General features: G+C 44.7%; 1 protein-coding gene and 1 non-coding gene across 2 annotated transcripts in view; one reads left to right on the plus strand and one right to left on the minus strand.

Moving 5' to 3' along the window:
- The window catches only part of ANXA1 (annexin A1), a 125356-nt gene that overhangs the window by 61922 nt on the left and 42496 nt on the right, over positions 1 to 20938 (minus strand). Inside the window, exon 2 of the mRNA XM_038769939.1 lies at positions 10841 to 11015. The gene's annotated coding sequence lies outside the window, so the exon portion shown is untranslated. The remainder of the gene's footprint in view (positions 1 to 10840; positions 11016 to 20938) is intronic.
- LOC119948379 lies at positions 3665 to 3800 on the plus strand. Its single transcript, XR_005456779.1, has one exon. It is a non-coding gene; the product is annotated as a small nucleolar RNA SNORA7 (small nucleolar RNA).

Raw genomic sequence — 20938 nt, forward strand, 5'->3', positions numbered from 1 at the left:
GTTTACCATTGAGAAGGAATGTTGTATGTAATCATTAATTCTCAAACATTTTGGAATTTATTTTGAGATTGGTTTTTTGGGGTTTTTTTTGAGAACTTCTGGGATGTAAATAAAGGTGTCCCTGCTGTCACAATTAACATGAGCCAGAATTCTGAGAGAGGCAGGGAAGGTCCATAATCATGATGGAAATTTCATGGTGCCCTCTCTTCCACCCCTCCCCCCCATATCTGGAGGTCTGAGGCGCAATGATGCTGTGGGGAGAGGGCTCCTGAACTAGCTTTCCGCACCCTTCCGCTACTCACCCCACTATCAATTCTCTACAGCTGCCTGCTGAAAGTTTTAGAACCACTCAGACCAATCTATAAATCATTATTTAATTATTTAATGAGCACTTACTGAGTGCAGAGCACTGCATTAAATACTTGGGAAAGCATGGTGAGTGGGTTTTGGAATAGGATTGTTAGCTGTGGTATAGTGAGAGAGGAGAAAAGGAGCAAATCACTCAACTCCTTTGTGCCTCAGTTTCCTTATGATACTAAAACAAGTCATAAATCAGTTACTGAATTTCATATCCATCAATCAATGATATTGAGTGCTTACTGTGTGTGCAAAGTGCTGTAGTAAGTGTTTGGGAAAACACAACAGAGTTGGTAGACACATTTCCTGCCCACCCACAGTTTGTCTAGAGGAGGAGATAGATATTAAAATAAATTACAGATGCGTACATAAGGGCTTCTAAATATCAAGTGCCTAAAGGGAAGACCTCTATTTGTAGCAGCCAGAGTTGCCTTAAAATACAAATGAAGGTAAAGCATGATAGGGGATGGTCAGAATAATAAACAGATCAAAAAAAGGACTACTTTAATTCATACTGCTCAAGTAGTACATTACAATTTAAAGCCATCTTCTCCAGTGCCCAGGACAATATGAGCTTGACTCATGCTTAGTACAGTGCTCTGCACACAGTAAATGCTCAAAAAATATGATTGAACGAATGAATGCGAGAGATGAAAGACAGAGTCCAAAGCAGATGGCTTCCTATTAATTCCCAAATTTGTGAAAATGTTAGAGGAACATAATTTAAGTATTTGTCATGTCTATCTCTTGTCCTCCTGCCTGTATGCGCCCACCCCCCATTTCTCCACCTCCATCTTCTCCACAGAGTGAAACAGTTCCTCGGGGGTCCCAGCCCATCTCACAAACAAACGGCAGCCACCACATTGCCTGGCTCAGGCTACAGACAGGACCGCTGGGGGAGGCACAGTTTAAACTTAGCCTTCCTCACCCTGGGACCTGGGACGGTCCGGATCGTATCCCATGACTTGCAGCTCAACGTCCCGCCTCTCTCTTCCCCAGCACTGCCTGCCGCTTGGAAAGTCAGGCGACCTCATAGTATAAAGTTTGCAGAGACCTGGTGGTACAACTCCATAAATGGCTGCTTACAGTGGGATCATCTCAATATAGATATTTATTTACATTAATGCCTGCCTCCCCCTCTAGACCATAAGCTCTTTGTTGGCAGGGAATGTGTCTGTTTATTGTTATGGTGTAATAATAATAATAATGATGGTATTTGTTAAGTGCTTACTATGTGCCAAGCACTGTTCTAAGGGCTGGGGTAGATAAAAGGTAATCAGGTTGTCCCATGTGGGGCTCCCAGTCTTAATTCTCATTTTACAGATGAGGGGACAGAGATACAGAGAAGTTAAGTGACTTGCCCTGGTCACACAGCAGACAAGTGGAGGAGCCAGGATTAGAACCCATGACCTCTGACTTCCAAACTCGTGATCCTTCCTCTAAGCTACACTGCTTCTCTAACCACTTAGTACAGTGTTCAGCACACAGTAAGCACTAGATAAATATGATTGAATGAATGAATGAATCTCAAAGGAATATACTTCATGAGCATGTCGAGGAATGAAGTCCAGAAAAATGTCATGCAACCTAGTGGTCTGCAGTCAATCAATCAATTGTATTTTTGAGCACTTACTATCAGCAAACAGAAAGCCTTAAATGAATACCACTGACTCATGTACAATTTTTTTAAAAGAAACTAAAATATAAAAGATATGCAGAAATAATATTAAAATTGGTTTGTCTGTTTCCAAGTTCTATTCTGATGATTCACATTTATTTCAGACACTTGCGATTCCCAAACCATTCCATCTAGAGAAGCAGCGTGGCTTAGAGAAGCAGTGTGGCTTAATGGAAAGAACACGGGCTTGGGAGTCAGAGGTCATGGGTTCTAATCCTGGCTCCACCGCTTGTCAGCTGTGTGACCTTAGGCAAGTCACTTCACTTCTCTGGGCCTCAGTGACCTCATCTGTAAAATGAGGATGAAGCCTGTGAGCCCCACGTGGGACAACCTGATTACCTTGTACCTACCCCAGTGCTTAGAACAGTGCTTCGCACATAGTAAGCGCTTAACAAATACCAACATTATTAGTAGTAGTAGTAGTAGTAAATGCTCAGTGAGAAGAACTGATGTCAAACCCATGGAAATGGTAAATGTGTCCAGTGTTCTGTTGCTGGGAAGTGTAGTTAACTGAATGCAAGCCTCTTCTTCCTGGGTGACAAGAGGCACTGAACATGATGAAGAATGTGGACCAGGTAAGAAATTATATTCTGCATTAGTGGGGTGAAAATTCCACTGTTTTACTATGTAATTTTTGTTTAAACAAATAAGCAGCATCTGTTATGTCTAATAATTGCATTAGCCAAAGTCCCAGACTCTTGGCCCTATCTCGCCGTTGGGACCATCTTCAAAGGGATCACTGGGACCAGCATGGCTAGAGAAGCAGCGTGTCTCAGTGGAAAGAGCACAGGCTTTGGAGTCAGAGGTCATGGGTTCAAATCCTGACTCCACCAACTGTCAGCTGTGTGACTGGGCAAATCACTTAACTTCTCTGTGCCTCGGTTGCCTCATCTGTAAAATGGGGATTAAGACTGTGAGTCCCCCAAGGGACAACCTGATCACCGTGTAACCTCCCCAATGCTTAGAACAGTGCTTTGCACATAATAAGTGCTTAATAAATGCCATTATTATTATCATTATTATTATTACCAATCAATCAATCGATGGTATTTACAGAGTACTTAATGTGTGCACAGCACTGTATTAAGCACTTGGGAAAGTAGAACAGTTGGTAGACATTTTCCTTACCCACAATTAGCTTACAGTCTAGAGAGATGAACTCATTTGTAAGGCCCATCGGTAGGGGGTGGGAGTGAGTTGGTTTAAATAGTAGCTGTCCTGCCATTAAAGCTCCTTTCTCCATCTCCTCCTTTCCTCGGATGAGTTTCCAGATACTCCAGGCCCCACATATTAGAGGTAGCCCCAGTGACATGCTGCTGCTGCAACATGTAGGTGAGGGAAGCAAGGAGCTGCCCATTCCTCAGGCTCAAGCCCGTGATCACTCCCACCTATCTCTCAATGCCTCATGCTCCATATAGTGGCATTTGAGAAGCAGCGTGGCCTAGTGGAAAGAACACAGGCCTGGGAGTCAGAGGACTTGGGTTCTAATGCTGGCTCTGTGTGACCTCCAGCAAGTCAGTCCACCTCTCTGTACCTCAGTTCTCCTGTTCTCCTTCCTACATAGACAGTGAGCCCCATGTGGGACAGGGACTGTGTCCACCTAATTAACTTGTATCTAACCCAGTGCTTCACCTCTCAGGGTCATACCTGGAGAGTTTCCAGTACTCTACCAGTCTCGACTGGGAGGGAGAGTCAAGCAGAGGCATATCCATTCCATTCCTAGCTTGGGCAGTGGCTAGCGAGTGGAAGGCAATCTGATATAAGTCAAAATTCATCTGCGCTGGGCAGCAGCAACAAGGGAAAGAGTAGAGGGAGGAGACAAGTTTACTGTGCGGAAGGAGGCGATGGTAAACCACTTCCATATTTTTACCAAGAAAACTCTATGGATACATTACCAGAATGATTGCAGAAGGAGGAGGAATGTTCTGGGAGAGATGTGTCCATGGCGTCGCTTTGGGTCCAACACGACTCGACAGCTTAAGACAACAACAACCCCAGTGCTTATAACAATGTTTGACACATACTAAGCACTTAACAAGTACCATTAAAACAAAATTGCTCTGAAGCTCCACTTACCAGGAGGTGTGATTGTGGGACCCTGATTGGGAATACTTTAGGGAATTAGGGAAATATTAGGGAAATATTTAGGGAATACTTGCCTGCCACTGATTTTTTTTTAATAAAGAATTTTTTATGGCATTTCTTAAGCGCTTATTATGTGTCAGGCACCATACTAAGCTCTGGGGTAGATACAGGATAATCAGGATGGACACAGTACATGTCTCGCATGGAGCTCACAGTCTTACCCCACTTAACAGATGAGATAACTGAGGCACAGAGAAGTTAAGTGACTTACCCAAGTCACAGGTGGCACAGCCAGGGTTAGAACCCAGTCCTGACTCCCGGGCCTTTGCTCAATCCACTAGATCAGGCTGCTTCTTCTTAATTCATCTTACTAAATGTCTCCACTAATAGAAAAAAAAGAAATAATCCAAAAATATCAGTACATTGTGTGGTTCAACCAGGGATTTTCAGAAGCCAATCCATCTCTCTGCTACAGTACTATAAGGTCATTCAGGAACCCTAAGTCTGCTACTGTTTTACCCAGCCTATATGAGAGTGGTAGTAGTAGTAGTAGTAGTGGTAGTAGTAGTAGTAGTAGTAGTAGTAGTAGTAGAAGAGCAGTAGTAGTAATGGTAGTAGTAATAGTAGTAATTGTATTTATTGAATAACCACCTATGTATTCAAAACAGAAATACTACCTATTTCTTCCCCTCCAAGGAGAATTATAATCACCACTCTACACCCTTTCCCTTAAATATTTTAGGCCATGGCTACACTAGTAATATGTAAGCCCGGTGTGGGAAGGGATTGTCTCTCTTTACTGCTGAATTGTACTTTCCAAGTGCTTAGTACTCCGGCCACCTGTGCTTCTGACCCCATTCCCTCTCATCTCATGAAATCTCTCACTCCATCCCTTCTCCCCTCCTTAACTTCCATCTTCAACCGCTCACTCTCCACTGGTTCCTTCCCCTCTGCCTTCAAACATGCCCATGTGTCTCCCATCCTAAAAAAACCCTCTCTTGACCCCACCTCACCTTCTAGTTATCGCCCCATATCCCTCCTACCATTCCTTTCCAAACTCCTTGAACGAGTTGTCTACACGCGCTGCCTCGAATTTTTCAACACCAACTCTCTCCTCGACTCCCTCCAGTCTGGCTTCCGTCCACTACATTCCATGGAAACTGCCCTCTCAAAGGTCACCAATGACCTCCTGCTTGCCAAATCCAACGGCTCATACTCTATCCTAATCCTCCTCGACCACTCAGCTGCCTTCGACACTGTGGACCACCCCCTTCTCCTCAACACACTATCCAACCTTGGCTTCACAGACTCTGTCCTCTCCTGGTTCTCCTCTTATCTCTCTGGTCATTCATTCTCGGTCTCTTTTGCAGGCTCCTCCTCCCCCTCCCATCCCTTTACTGTGGGGGTTCCCCAAGGTTCAGTTCTTGGTCCCCTTCTGTTCTCGATCTACACTCACTCCCTTGGTGACCTCATTCGCTCCCACGGCTTCAATTATCATCTCTACACTGATGACACTCAAATCTACATCTCTGCCCCTGATCTCTCCCCCTCCCTCTAGGCTCACATCTCCTCCTGCCTTCAGGACATCTGCATCTGGATGTCTTCCCGCCACCTAAAACTCAACATGTCCAAGACTGAACTCCTTGTCTTCCCTCCCAAACCCTGCCCTCTCCCTGACTTTCCCATCATCATCATCATCATCAATCGTATTTATTGAGCACTTACTGTGTGCAGAGCACTGTACTAAGCGCTTGGGAAGTACAAATTGGCAACATATAGAGTCAGTCCCTACCCAACAGTGGGCTCACAGTCTAAAAGGGGGAGACAGATAACAAAACCAAACATACTAACAAAATAAAATAAATAGAATAAATATGTACAAGTAAAATAAATATATAAATAAATAGAGTAATAAATATGTACAAACATATATACATATATATGCTGTGGGGAAGGGAAGGAGGTAAGATGGGGGGATGGAGAGGGGGACGAGGGGGAGAGGAAGGAAGGGGCTCAGTCTGGGAAGGCCTCCTGGAGGAGGTGAGCTCTCAGTAGGACCTTGAAGGGAGGAAGAGAGCTAGCTTGGCGGATGGGCAGAGGGAGGGCATTCCAGGCCCGGGGGATGACGTGGGCTGGGGGTCGATGGCGGGACAGGCGAGAACGAGGTACGGTGAGGAGATTAGCGGCGGAGGAGCGGAGGGTGCAGGCTGGGCTGTAAAAGGAGAGAAGGGAGGTGAGGTAAGACGGGGCGAGGTGATGGAGAGCCTTGAAGCCCAGGGTGAGGAGTTTCTGCCTGATGCGCAGATTGATTGGTAGCCACTGGAGATTTTTGAGGAGGGGAGTAACATGCCCAGAGCGTTTCTGGACAAAGACAATCCAGGCAGCAGCATGAAGTATGGATTGAAGTGGGGAGAGACACGAGGATGGGAGATCAGAGAGAAGGCTGATGTAGTAGTCCAGACGGGATAGGATGAGAGCTTGAACGAGCAGGGTAGCATTCAGATGTCCACACTTCTCTGAGGGCAACAGAGGAAGGAGTAGTGACATCTTTGCCTCTCCTTTCCTCCTTCCATGCTTCCTACAGTTACTAATCCTCAGAACCAAGTTTGATGCATAGAAATTCCACATAGTGTAATTGCATCTTGGGAAATTGACTTCCATATTGGGAAGAGATAGTGGAATCCTGGAATGTTTTCTGTAGAGGTCCATGGTTCTAGCATTCATTGTCTCTTCTTCTTGTCCCTGTGTGTCGACCTTGGAAATAACAGGCTAAAGCCCTACCTCAGGACAATTCTCCCCAGATGTGAGAACCAATTACCCAGATGGTAAATAACAGTTTAGTAGCAGACATATAACCAGCCTAAATGCCAGGAGTGTCGGAAGAACTAATGAAGGTATTTTGAGTACTAGGAAGGTACAATTACAAGAGAAGCAGTGTGGCCTAGTGGAAAGGGCATGGGCCTGGAAATAAGAGGACTCGGTTTTAATCTCCGCTCTGCCAATTGCTCTTCCAATTGCTTGCTCTGTGACCTTGGGCAAATCACTTAACTTTTCTGTGCCTCAACTGTAAAATGGGGATTCAATAACTCTTCTCCCTTCTACTTGAGACTGTGAGACCCAGGCGGGACAGGGACTGGTCTGACCTAATTGAATTGTACCTACCCTAGTGCTTAGAACAGTGTTTTATAATGGTAAGCACTTAACAAGTACCATAAAACAAACAAGAAACACAAATCTTGCAGAATAAAGTCCAAGCAGTGAACATACTAACTTCCCCAAATCATACTGTTTATATAAACTCATAATTTATCAACTATTCATGAAAAAGGGTGTCCATTATCAAAAGGCATTACCATCATCATACTTATTTTTATACCTCTGGTAAAATACATTTCTGGAATAGGAAATTTTCAAATGTTTTCCTTATCTTTGTGAACCTGTACTGTTGCATATCTCCCTATGTACAAATATATTAAATGAATCAGAGGAAATATAGCATTTGAACATTTTCTTCATATATTTCATTGTTTAATTTTATATATATTTAGTAAATATTCCAAACCCTGCTGGAATAACTGATGAATCAATCAATCAATCACTTGTATTTATTGAGCACTTACTGTGTGCAGAGCACTGTACTAAGCACTTTGGAAGTACAAGTTGGCAATATACAGAGGCGGTCCCTACCCAACAGTGATGAAGACAACCAGAGTCCTGTTGAACTGGGAGGCTTCACGACAAAGGAAAAGCAGCCATATATTCCATATGCATTAGCTAAGTTGTTTATCACCAAGGTAAAAATACTTATATTCTTATGCTATTTTAGCCTGAATGGAAAGCAGCCGGAGGTTAAAACATGAGTAGGTGGTTACAGTTTGAAGTGTGGAGTGAATATATATCCATATAAATTTAATCAAACAGATGGAATATCTCATCAGGAATGGTGAACGAGCCTTGATCCTGAGACTTCGAGATGGCGAACCTGCACGTAGGAAGTGAGTTTAGGGAGGGGGCTTGTCAGCATCACTTACAATCTCCTGACTCTGTCAATCACGTTCCCTCTGGGGCACAGGGTGCAGTGAGCGAACAGATGGGCAGGAGTGCAGCGCATTGCGAAGTGAATGTGTGATACTCACTCACATCAGCATGGCCTAGTGGATAGAGCATGGGCCTGGGAGACTGAAGGACCTGGTTTCTAATCCTGACTCTGCCACTTGTCAGCTGTGTGACCATGGGCAAGTCACTTCACTTCTCTGTGCTTCAGTTACCTCATCTTTAAAATGGGGATTGAGACTGTGATCCACACGTAGGACAGGGACTTCGTCCAACCTGATTTGCTTGTATCCACCCCATCGCTTAGTATGGTGCCTGGTACATAGTAAGCGCTTAGCAAATACCACAATTATTATTATTATTATTAGCCATCTTCAGGCAGAACTAACAGGCGGAACGACTCCATCAATCAATGCTACAAACTAAGCTTAAGGAGGGAAGGAAGGCTGGTGACGGACACATAGGAAAGAAATAACAGAATAAAAACACAAAATCGACATAAAAGATGAGGACAGGGATTAACCCAAAATAAAATCAAAGCAGTAGGGTACTGTGGCTAGAAGAGCAGAGTTTCAGACCTCTCGCACTTCAGAGTCCCAAAGTCTTAGTCAGAATGGCTGCCACAGCTGTGGCCTTCCTGCTGTTTTGCAGTCTGTGGAGGTGGTCTGCTGCTGCTGCTTCTGTCCTTCTTGCCAAGATAGAGCAAGGCAGGTCAGAAAGGAAGCCCCAGAATGATGTGATGAGGGGCAGCGCAGGTTACCAGCAAAGTGGTTTGGCTGCCTGGTGGATCAGCAGGCCAAGGTGTGTGCTGCTGTGGCTTCTGCCTTTCCCACAGAGATGGAGCGAGGCAGATTGCGATGGAGGTCAGCTCTGTGTTCTTTCCTTTTATATCCTCCTAGATTAAAGCTCCTACTAAAGGGACTACCGAAACAGAGTTGTCTTTTGAATTGGTTTGCTTTCTCCTGCCTAGCTGCTCTATCATTTCTTGTTGTTAATGCTGCCTTTTCTGCTCAGTTGTTGGGTTCTGGGGACCCCACTTTTTCGCCCTCCCCCTTACTCTCTCCCTTTCATCCTTTCTCCCCCCACCCCCCGCTATCCTTTTTCCTATCCCTCTTCTTGATCTATGGTTCTCGTTTGGTCTGTCTCACTCTTGAAAATGATTAAGGAAACTCTTTAACAGAAAGATGGAGCGGGGATAGAATATTATTTTATTAGAGCAATGTTTTCAATTCAGGTGTGCTAAACTTTATTTCCAACGAAGAAATTGGAACTTGGAAAATATCCCTTAGGGTGTCAGGGGAAATTCATTGGATATAATTTACCAACCACCTGCCCTCTACTATGGTTCCAGAAATGCTGCAAGGAAGACAATGCAATTGAAAAATCGTGAAAGGACTGTAGAATGAATCAGCAATTCAGGGCAAGGCCTCTTTTGGGCAGATTTTCAACCTGGAATGGAGAATACCACAAAAAGTCCTCAATATTTTTTTAACATAAATTGTTTGTTAACATAATCTTATAGATTATAGGCAAATGCATAATGAACACCATATTTTAAAATCCACCAATCGAGAAGCAGCATGGCCTAGTGGAAAGAAAATGGGCCAGGGAGTCAGAAGACCTGGGTTCTAATCCCAGCTCCACCACTTACCTGCTGTACGACCTTGGGCAAGTCATTTAACTTCTCAGTGCCTCAGTTCCCTCATCTGCAAAATGGGGATTCAATACTTGTTCTCCCCCCTTCTTAGACTGTGAGCCCCTTGTGGGACCTGATTATCTTGTGTCCACCCCAGCACTTATTACAGTGTTTGGCACATAGCAAGCACTTACCAATATCATCATCATTATATTATTATTTAGATCTCCAGTTTTCAGTCACTGACTATGAGTGGTCCTAGAAGGGAATGAATTTTTATATGTTCATTATATCTTTAAGGGAATGGAGCTCCAAGGCAACATAGGCACAAGAAAATCTGGTTCACTCGATCAGAAGGATTCTGATGCAGGAATTTGGAGGATTACATGGTTTATGTCTTTTTTAGATACAGTCAAACCAACTCTCCCTTCCATGGAGAGGAAGGGCTGGCTACCATAAATCTCTAAAGGGACAGCTCTGTAGACTTACCCCAGAGGATCGGGAGGGAAACCGAAGAATGCAACTATGCAGTCCCTCCTTAAACTCTTCTCGTGGACTCTACCTGGAGTCTGTGAACAGGGCTGTTTCGGGGTGGTGCCAAGGGTGAGGCAGTCAGCACGTGTTAACGGTGATTCAGACGCTGGAATGGCAGCCAGAGCTAGCCCCTCCTTTTCTCGCCCCTCTGCCCCTTGATATACAAGCAATCCATCTCAGAAAATGCCACATTAGGAACACAAAGTGGGACAGGGAACAGGGACAGGCATGGGACTGAAAAGACAGTCAGATAGAAGAATTGAATTCCAGAGAGGAAGAGGGAAAGGGGACACAGTAAGGGCATGGTGGGGGGACAAAGAGAGAAAAATGAGGTACAGAAGAGGTTGGGAGAACAAAGAGAGGTGGAGGGTGACATAAAAACAACAGACACACAGACACACACAGGCTATTCACGGAGACATATCACTCCCACACACAACACAATCACACACATTCATAGACTCCGACCCAGATATACACACCAACAAATGCCTTACCACCTCCACCTGGTCCATTCCACCAGGTGTCCCAATTTTGTCACCAGAGCCGTGCCAGCAGATCTCCCGTTGCCAGTGCCAAGATGAAAAGATGTGGTGCCGGGCCTCCTTGACTAAGTGGTGGCAAATATATCCTGGAGGTGTCACTGAACATCACATTGGTAATCCTGAAAACCTGTGGGAAATAGCCAGGCAGTGACCTTTACCACGGTGCCAGCGGCAGCAGCATCTGTGATGGATGCTGAGGAAGAGGAATACCAGAATTGGAATCTGTACCATCTTTTTCTCCACTTTTTTGCTTTTCTGCATGCGGCCGCCTCCTCAGCTGTCACATCCCCTCCCACCATCCAGTCAAAAGCACGTTCCTAATGGGCACTCCTGGTGGGGAGGGGGGAGGTTTCCTTTCAGTGGGCCATCAGGTCCTGTTTCTCCGCAGGAGAGGGCACTAAAAGCGGAGATGTAGCTCTTTGCCGATGCATGGGGCCCTACATGGGTTGGACTTTCTGGGCTTCACCCTACTTGATCCAGGCCCTCCCTGGTCCATGTTCATAGGCACTGATGCATTTGGGATCCAAATTCTCTAAAGATTTGCCTGTGTGTCCTGATGTATTAAAGGGGGCATGATCTCTTTAAATGGCTTCCTGTTTGCTCTGGTGGTTTTCCCGTTTTGCCTTTATCTGGCTCAATAAATAGCATTGATTGATCTATCTGGCAGAAAGCTGAGCTCAGTGGAAGATTGAACCAAAACAGAGAACAAGTAAATATGCATTTGATTCCTTCCCACTCTCTTCCCTTCCCCTCCCCTCCCCACTCTGCCCCCACCCACTGTCCCTCCCGATGAACTATTCAGCTGGGGCATGGGATGGAATGAGAAGACACAGGAACCCACCTAAAACCAACTAGGTTGACTCTCTGCTGACCCAACATGCAAGCTAGTCTGGCCTCTGACTGACCAGAAAGTCTCTGAAAAAAAGGCACAGGCTTGGCAATCAGAGAATCAGGGAGTGGGTGAAGAGTGTTTTTACCACCCTGGTCAACTCTCCAGGGGGTAGTTGCTTCCCCAGGACCTGCAAACTGGAGAGTCAGGCTCAACATGTTCTGGTGGGGGTTCATGTAAAGGCATGCATTTAAGCTATTCAGAGTTTTGCAACCAAGGGGTGATCATTCCAGACATGAGCATTAAGTAAATCGGTGGTAATTTGGAGGCATTTGGTGATTCTTGTTTTCTTTGAAACTAATAATGAAATTACAACTGGAGGACATAAGCGTTCTTTGGGAACTGGTTAATCCAAGCTCGCTTGGCAAGGTATCGGGCACTGTGACATCAATTCCTGGAGTAGAGCCACTAATAGACTTACCTAGGAATCAAGAATTTGTCTGAAGCCATTAGACCATCAGTTGGAAGCTACACCAAAGGGTGCAAATACTACACTGGAGCATTCTGACAGAGATTCACAAGAAGTGAGGACTCTATGATAAAGAGCAGAGAGTTCAATTCCCAAAGAGGGGAGGAAGTAGGGAAGACAAGAGAGAAATCCATCTCTGCATTGAAGATAGTGCTAATATTCTAAGTCTTAATTCAACTGGGGTAGATGCCAGTAGATACAATTGCACATGCAGGATGAAAAGTGGTTTTGTCTCACTCTTTGCAGATGGCAAAAGACATACAGCAAATGCAAATGAAGCACATGGAAATGACCAAACAAACGCCATGCAGAAGAGAGGTGACTGCCACAAAATTGCTAGCCCCCCAGTGTTAGTATTGTCTCTCTGTGTGTGTGTGTGTGTGTGTGTGTGTGTGTGTGTGTGTTCGTGCATGTATGTGTACATGCATGTAAGTCTTTGGGCCTTGAAGAAGACAGACGGTGAGCTATTATGTGTCTGGGTGAAGCCTGACTGACTGAGGTCTTTTCATACCTTGTCCCTTTAAAGGCTGTTCCTTTTCGTGCTATTGCATTTTTTATCTGCAGTGCCTCGTGTTATTTCTGAGTTTGTTACTTCGTGCTGTGATTTTCTAGAAGCCTCTGCTCCCCCCGTGGGACAACCTGATCGCCTTGTAACCTCCCCAGCACTTAGAACAGTGCTTTGCACACAGTAAGCACTTAATAAATGCTGTCATTATTATTATTAAGGGAGTCATCTCACAAATTTGTGGCTATTAACTCCCTGCAGTCTACAGCGATGCCACATTCATTCATCTATTCATTCATTCAATCAATCGTATTTATTGAGCACTTACTGTGTGCAGAGCACTGTACTAAGCATTTGGGAAGTACAAATCACCACATCAGCAAGTCTTTAAAGTGATCATTATGTGCCTCCCCACCACTTTGGCTCACTACATAAGAGCTTTTAGGGTATCTGGCTGCTGTCATTCTTTGCTCCTTCTCTCTTCACCTAGTGAAGGTGTGGTGAAGAGCATTGCTTAGGTACCAGTAGACTGACCATACCAGAATCTCACAGTCTGTGGTTTATATTGTCAAATGATGTTAAGTGTAGCACTGGATGGCTCTGAGGAGACTACAAGTCAGATGTGGCACCTTGGAGAAAAGACTGAACTCTATACACTTTCAATTTGGGTTAAAACTTGATGGCTTAAAAGAGTCAAACTCCCAAAGTATCTATCATCACTATTACTTAAACACCTCTTCATTAATCAATTGTTAGTGTTTATTGAGTGTCTATGATGGGCAGAGTGGAAAGAGCACTGGACTGGGAGACAAGAGAACCAGGTTCTAGACCTGACTCTGCCATTAGCATGTTGTGTGACCTTGGGCAAGCACTGAACTTCTCCGAGCCACTGTTGCCTCATCTGTCAAATGGAGATAAAATACCTGCTTTCCCTCACACTTAGACCGTGAGCTCCATGTGAGACAGAGGCTGTGGCCTATCTCATTATCTCGTACAGAGCTTTGTACAGTGCTAAGAAGCCTAGTGGAAAGAGCATGGGCTTGGGAGTCAGAGGACCTGGGTTCTAATCCTGGCTCTGCCAATGGTCTGCAAGTCAATTAACTTCTCTTTGTCTCTGTTCCCTCATCTATTAAATGGGGATTTATACTGTCATCCCTACATTGGACAGGGACTGTGTCCAGTCTGATTAGCTTGTATCTACTCCAGAGCTTAGTACGGTGCCTGGCACGTAGACAGCTCTCAATGGTCACAAATGATCTTCTTGCCAAATCCAACTACCTCTACTCCATCGTAATCCTCTTTGGCCTTTCAGCTACCTTTGACACTGTCAACAACCCCCATCTCCTGGAAACATTATCCAACCTTGACTTTTCTGACACTGTCCTCTCCTGGTTCTCCTCTTAGCTCTCTGGCTGCTCATTTTCAGTCTCTGTCATGGGCTCCTACTCTGCTTCCCACCCCCTAACTGTGGGAGCCCCTCAAGGTTCAGTTCTGGGTTCCCTTCTATTCTCCATTTACACCCACTCCCATTAAAGACTCATTCACTCTCATGGCTTCAACTACCACCTCTATGCAGATGATTCCCAAATCTCCAGCCCTGTTCTCTCTCCTCTTCAGTCTAATATTTCCTCCTCACTTTAGGACATCTGTACTTGGATGTCACACTCACAGAGAAGCAGCGTAGCTCAGTGGAAAGAGCACGGGCTTTGGAATCAGAGGTCATGGGTTCGAATCCCGTCTCTGCCAATTGTCAGCTGTGTGACTTTGGGCAAGTCACTTAACTCTCTGGGCCTCAGTTCCCTCATCTGAAAAATGGGGATTAAGATTGTGAGCCCCACGGGGGACAACCTGATCACCTTGTAACCTCCCTAGCGCTTAGAACAGTGCTTTGCACATAGTAAGTGATTAATAAATGCCGTCATTATTATTATTATTAGAAAAAGATGTAGATGGAAGCTGCTGGCTCAGACCTGGCCTGTGGGTGAAATTAAATGGGTTGGCATTTAGGGCATGCACGGCAGGCCACATCCATAGTGAAGTTTTTGTATTCTTTTTGTTGTTTTTAGTGGTATTTGTTAAGCGCTTACTAGGTGTCAATCACTGTACTAAGCACTGGACTAGATACAGGATAATCAAGTGGGACAAAATTCTTGTCCCACATCAGGCTCACAGTCTTAATCCCCATTTTACAGATGAGGTAACTAAGGTACAGATAAGTCACTTGCCCAAGGTCACACAGCAGACAAGTGATGGACCAGGATTAGAACCCAGGTCCTCTGACTATCAGACCCAGGCTCTTTCCACTAGTCCAAGCTGCTTCTCAGTGTGGGAAGTTACCCAACATAATAATAATAATGATTACGGTTATTGGTAAGCACTTACTATGTGCCAAGCACTGCTCTAAGCACTGGGGTAGATGCAAGTTAATCAGGTTGCTCGCAGTCCCTTTCCCACATGGGGTTCACAGTCTGAATCCCCATTTTACAGATGAGGTAACTGAGGCCCAGAGAAGTTAAATGACTTGCCCAAGGTCACACAGCAGACAAGTGGCAGAGGCAGGTCTTTCTGACTCACCCGTTGTTGGGTAGGGACTGTCTCTCTATGTTGCCGACTTGTACTTCCCAAGCGCTTAGTACAGTACTCTGCACACAGTAAGAGCTCAATACGATTGAATGAATGACTGACTCCCAGGCCCATGCTCTATCCATTAGGCCATGCTGCTTCAACTCCAGCTTCCCCAGGTGGAGTGGCCCTGGGACAATCTGCCGCCAAGAACCCCCCCCGTTTCCAGGACTCTTCGCTGTCCACCTGGAAACTCTCAGGAATCAAAAGTTAACTTTACCATGGAAAATCCCCAACAGGTGGTGGGACAGTGACTTTGTCAGGTTTGAACAGGCAGCCCAAGACGGCATTAGTTGAGGCATATGTCTGTGCTTTTGACAAAAAAACAATGGGGGATTTCATTTTGCAAAAATCTGTGGTCAATTCCCAATCCGCCTGCCAAGGACAAGGGAGACAGTGAGAAAGTCAGGCTAAACCTTCCATTGGAATGAACAGTAGCCACCTCCCCCTCTCAAAAATGCCTCCTACAACTTCTCTGCTCACTGAGGATATAAGTTTGTGGTCAGGAGATCTAACAGAAAAGCCTCCCTTCCGGGGGAAGAGATCGCCCTCTCAACCAGAGGTCCCAGCATGCAGGTTAACTATTCTGCCCAATGAGGCCTCCCTCCTGGGGGATAATGGCTGACTTTGGGACCAGCTGTCCCTATAAACAGTTAAATTAGTCTTATCATCAAGTTAGCCCCATGAGTCACCTGTTTCACAACTCTTAGAGGCCATGCCACTGTTTCTGCACTTCTTTTTGTTCAACCCCTCTCAAGTGTCCCTTATTAATCACTTCTAAGAAGAGTTGTCCATCTGGTTAGTGGAGTTGCTTTTAAGTCAAGATGCATGCCAGATCATCTTCCTCATCTCTCTCCTCTCCACTGGCTTCCTGTTTCTCACCATGACAAACAAAAGCTTCTCAAAATGGCTTGACAGCTCTCCACCACTTTGCCCCACCTTACCCATTATTTCCCAACTCGCTGTTGTTCCTCCCAAACCAATCTTCTACGTGTCCCCTGCCTCCATCCCCTGGCTTACACTGCTCCCCCAGCTTGGTCCTCCTTCTGTCTCCAAATCCGCCACACCCCGGCTCTCCCCAGAGTCAAAGCCTTTCTAAAATGCTATTTCCACCTCCTCCAACAAAACTAACCCTCATTAATTTCCCTGAACCATATAAATCCATCAATTTTAGCATTTATGAACTTACTGACACCCATCCTCAGCAGTCATGTATATGTTTATTCAATCATTTAATCAATGGTATTTATTAAGCATTACTGTTTGCAGAGCACTGTACTCAGCACTTGGGGGACTATAATTCAGAAGAGTAGTCATACATGATCCTAGCCCACTAGGAGCTCCCAAGTTTAGAGGAGGAGACAGACATTAGAATAGAGTACAGATGGATATGTACATAAGTGCTGGGGAGGGGTGAATATCAAAGTGCCTAGGAGGAACAGAACTAAGTCCCTAGGTGAAGGATGAGAGGGCTGAGAAGCAGAGTGGCCTAGAGGAAAGAGGACTGTCCTGGGAGTGGAAAGAGAGGACCTAGGTTATAATCCTGGCTCTAACACTTCCCTGCTGTGTGACCTCAGGCAATAACTTCTCTGTGCCTCCATTACCTCATCTGTAAAATCAAACAATCGGTGGTATTTCTTGAGTGCTTACTATTTGCAGAGCACTGTACTAAGTGCTTGGGAGAGTACAATACAATAAAATTGGTAGACATGTTCCCCAAACAAAAATGGGAATTCAATATCTGTTCTCCTACCTACTTGGACAGTGAGCCTCAGTGGGTGAGGGATGTGTCCAACTTGATTATCTTGTATCTACCTCAGCATTTAGTACAGTGCTTGGCACATACTGTTTACCGCATACCATCATTAATTAAGACAGGGAAGAGAGGGCTCAGTTGGGCAAGGCCTCTTGGAGCAGATGTGATTTTAGTAGGGCTTTGATCATGGGGAGAGAGGTGTTCTGTCAAATATGAATGGGGAGGGAGTTCCAAGCCAGAACGAGGACATGATCAATTGAATAATGGATCGATTGATAGATAGATCAGAGAAGCAGCATGGCTTAATGCAAAGAGCATGGGCTTGGGAGTCAGAGGTCATGGGCTCTATTCCTGGCTCCACCACTTATCAGCTGTGTGACTTTGGGCAAGTCACTTAACTTCTCTGTGCCTCAGTTATCTCATCTGTAAAATGGACATTAAGATTGTGAGCCCCACATGGGACAACCTGATTACTTTGTATCTATATCTACCCCAGCGCTTAGAACAGTGCTTGGCACATAATAAGCACTTAAATGCCATCATTATTATTATTATGATCCAGCAATATAACAGAGTATGTAGACAGGTTCCTTGCCCACAATGAGCTTACAGTCTATAGTGGGAGACAGACATTAATAGAAATAATTTATGATATATAATTTATAGTTATTAACATGTGTTAGGGGGTTGAGGATGGGGCCAATATCAAATGCCCAAAGATCACAGATCCAAGTGCATAGACAATGCAGAAGGGAGAGGGAGCTGAGGGAAAGAGGGATTAATCAGGGAATGCCTCCTGGAGGAGACATAACCTCATTAATAAGGCTTTGAAGGTGGGGAGACTGATGGTCTGGCATATATGGTTGAAGAGGGAGTTCCAGGCTAAAGTGAAGATGTGGGAAAGGGGTCGGGGGCAAGATAGATGAGATTAGGGCACAGTGAGTAAGCTGACACTAGAGGAGTGAATTACATGGGCTGGGCTGTAGTAGGAGATCAGTAAGTCAAAGTAGGAGGAAGCGAGCCAATTAAGTGCTTTAAATCCAATGGTAAGAAGTTTCTGTTTGATGCAGAGGTAGATATGCAACCATTGGAGGTTCTTGAGTAGTGGGGAGACATGGACTGAATGATTTTTTAAGAATGGGAAGAGACAGGAGAAAGGGAGATTATCAAGGAGGCATAGGCAGAAATCAAGGCAGAATATGATAAGTGCTTCAATCAGCCTGGCAGCAGTTTGCAGGGAAAGGACTAGGTGGATTCTGGAGATGTTGTGAAGGTACAGCTGACAGGATTTTGTGACAGATTTAATGTGAGGATGAGTTGAAGATAATGTCATGTTTTTGAGCTTGTGACACAGGGAGAATGTCAGCAGTTGTTGGCAGTTATTTGTATTGGCCACACTAGTTGTAAACACGTTTATTTTGTCGCCCCATTAGAGTGCAAGCTACCTGTGGGAAGAGAACATGTAACAACTTTATTTTACTTCCAAAGTGGCTAGTACAGTGCACTGAACCAACTGTGTGCTGTAGAAACAGTACTGTTGAACAGAGCCAGATGAGCAATTTGAAGGAGCCATCTGAGAGTGAGGAGTCGAAGATAGCAGTGAGGGCAGCAGAAACAAGTGTATTTATGAGGTGAGAGGGGCTAGGTCTAAGACACAGGTAGAGAGATGCAGCCTGGTGTAGTGGATAGAGCACAGGTTGGGAGTCAGAAGGTCATGGGTGCTAATCCTGGCTTTGCCACTTGTCTGCTGGGTGGTCTTGGCAAGTCACTTCCATTCTTTGTGAAGCAGCATGGTGTAGCGGGTAGAACACGGGCCTGGGAGTCAGAAGGTCATGGGTTCTAATCCTGGCTCCGCCACTTTTCTGCTGTGTGACCTTGGGCAAGTCGCTTCACTTCTCTATGTCTCAGTTACCTCGTCTGTAAAATGGGGATTGAGACTGTGAGCCCCATGTGGGACAGGGACTGTGTCCAAACCGATTTGCTTATATCCACTCCAGTGCTTAGTACAGTGCCTGCCACACAATAAGCACTTCACAAATACCACAATTATTATTAATATTATTATTTGTGCCTCAGTTACCTCATCTGTAAAATGGAGATTGAGACTGTGAGACTGCGAGCCCCACATGGGATAGGGACTGTGTCCAACCCAATACACTTGTGTCTACCCCAGGGTGTAGTACAATGCCTGGCATATAGTAAGTGCCGAACAAATACCACAATTATTGTTATGATTAGTAGTAGAGAGGATACATTTTGAAAGCCTGCAGGAGAAGACCTCTTGAGAGACATCTAGGAAGAAGCAAAAAGTAAGAGTGATGGAGGAACTTTGGTCAACCATGGTCCTATTAATTCTCTATCTCAAGTATTCATCTCCAGTCAATCAATCATTGGAAAAGTACAATACAATAAGTTTGGTAGACATGATCCCTGCCCAAAAGGAGTCTTAAGCTAGAGTGAAAGAGAAAGCTATAGGGAGTGACGTTCCTTCTTTACTGCTTTCATTTTCAAGTGGGAAGAAGGGAAAGTTGGAAAGAGAACACAAATATCAGAAGCAGTAGTACTTGAAATATTGGTCAGTGGGAGTGTTGCATATAGAAATGGCCATGAGCTTGTTGTGGACTGGGAACATGCCTACCAACTCTGTTGTATTGGACTCTCCCAACTGTTTAGTACAGTGCTCTGCACACAGTAAGCACTCAATCAATACCATTAATTCCCCCCACCAAAAAAATCCCCAAACATTTGCAGATCTCCAAACAATGGACCTTCTCCATCTTCCTCTCTCTTCCTAACAAGGAGTTAAAATCAAAGAGTATTACTAAATAAAATGTGATTCAGCAAAATCCCATAGGTTTTGAAAGAGCAAGAAAGATCAGAGCAGAAATGCATGTGTACAGAACACTGCGGGGGGGTGGGGGGTGGGGGTTATGTTTAATGTTAACTTCTGTTGAAGCTCTGGGTTTAAGCTATTCAGATTAGATTTTTGAAGCCAAAAGGTAACCTTTCCAAGTCTGGCATGTGTGCATATTTATTAACAAGGGAAGTCTGTAGGGTACTCAGGTCACTATTTACTTTGAGACATTTGGTGATTATAGTTTGGCTAAGGGGGGTGACTCAATATTGGTCTTCAAGCCTGTGAAGTGCTGCTATAAGGGGATGAGTGAAACGAGGAGAACATTGTCCAGCTGTTCTCTATTCTTCACCAATGATCGAACAAGATGAAATGGGGTTACACTGAAGCAGGAGAAATTTTGGCCAAACATCAACTTCTGCAGTCAAAGTTGCTTGACCCTAGAACAGGTTACTGAGAAAATCTGTACATTTCCTTCCTCAGAAAATGACAAAAATGATCAGTGATTGTGCATGTCCCATATACTGAGTTTCTTTCATGGATCTAAAATGTGCTACTCAGAAAAATCAAGTCGAGGAATTTTCTGCCTGTCTCTCTGCCCCCCAAATAGGAGGAAGCCATCCTCACTATAAAGAATGACCACAGCAGCAAAATGAAGATCCTGAAAGCCAGGCTAGAAGCATATCAGGAGCAAATTGAAAGGAAAATCAGATGCTGGCAAGAAACGACAAAGGTAAAATTGAGATGCAAACTGTCACCTGCCCAAAGAGGCATTGTGGACTAGTGGCTGGGAGTGATGAGACCTGGGTTCAAGTACCAGTTCTACCATTTGTCTGATGTATGATCTTGAGCAAGTCATTTTACTTCTCTGCCTCAGTTTCCTCAACTGTAAAATGGAGATTTTATTTTTTTATTCATTCCCCCCTCCCAGCCCCAGAGCACTTATGTACATACC

Source organism: Tachyglossus aculeatus, chromosome X4 (genome assembly GCF_015852505.1).
Source record: "Tachyglossus aculeatus isolate mTacAcu1 chromosome X4, mTacAcu1.pri, whole genome shotgun sequence".
Lineage (NCBI taxonomy): Eukaryota > Metazoa > Chordata > Mammalia > Monotremata > Tachyglossidae > Tachyglossus > Tachyglossus aculeatus.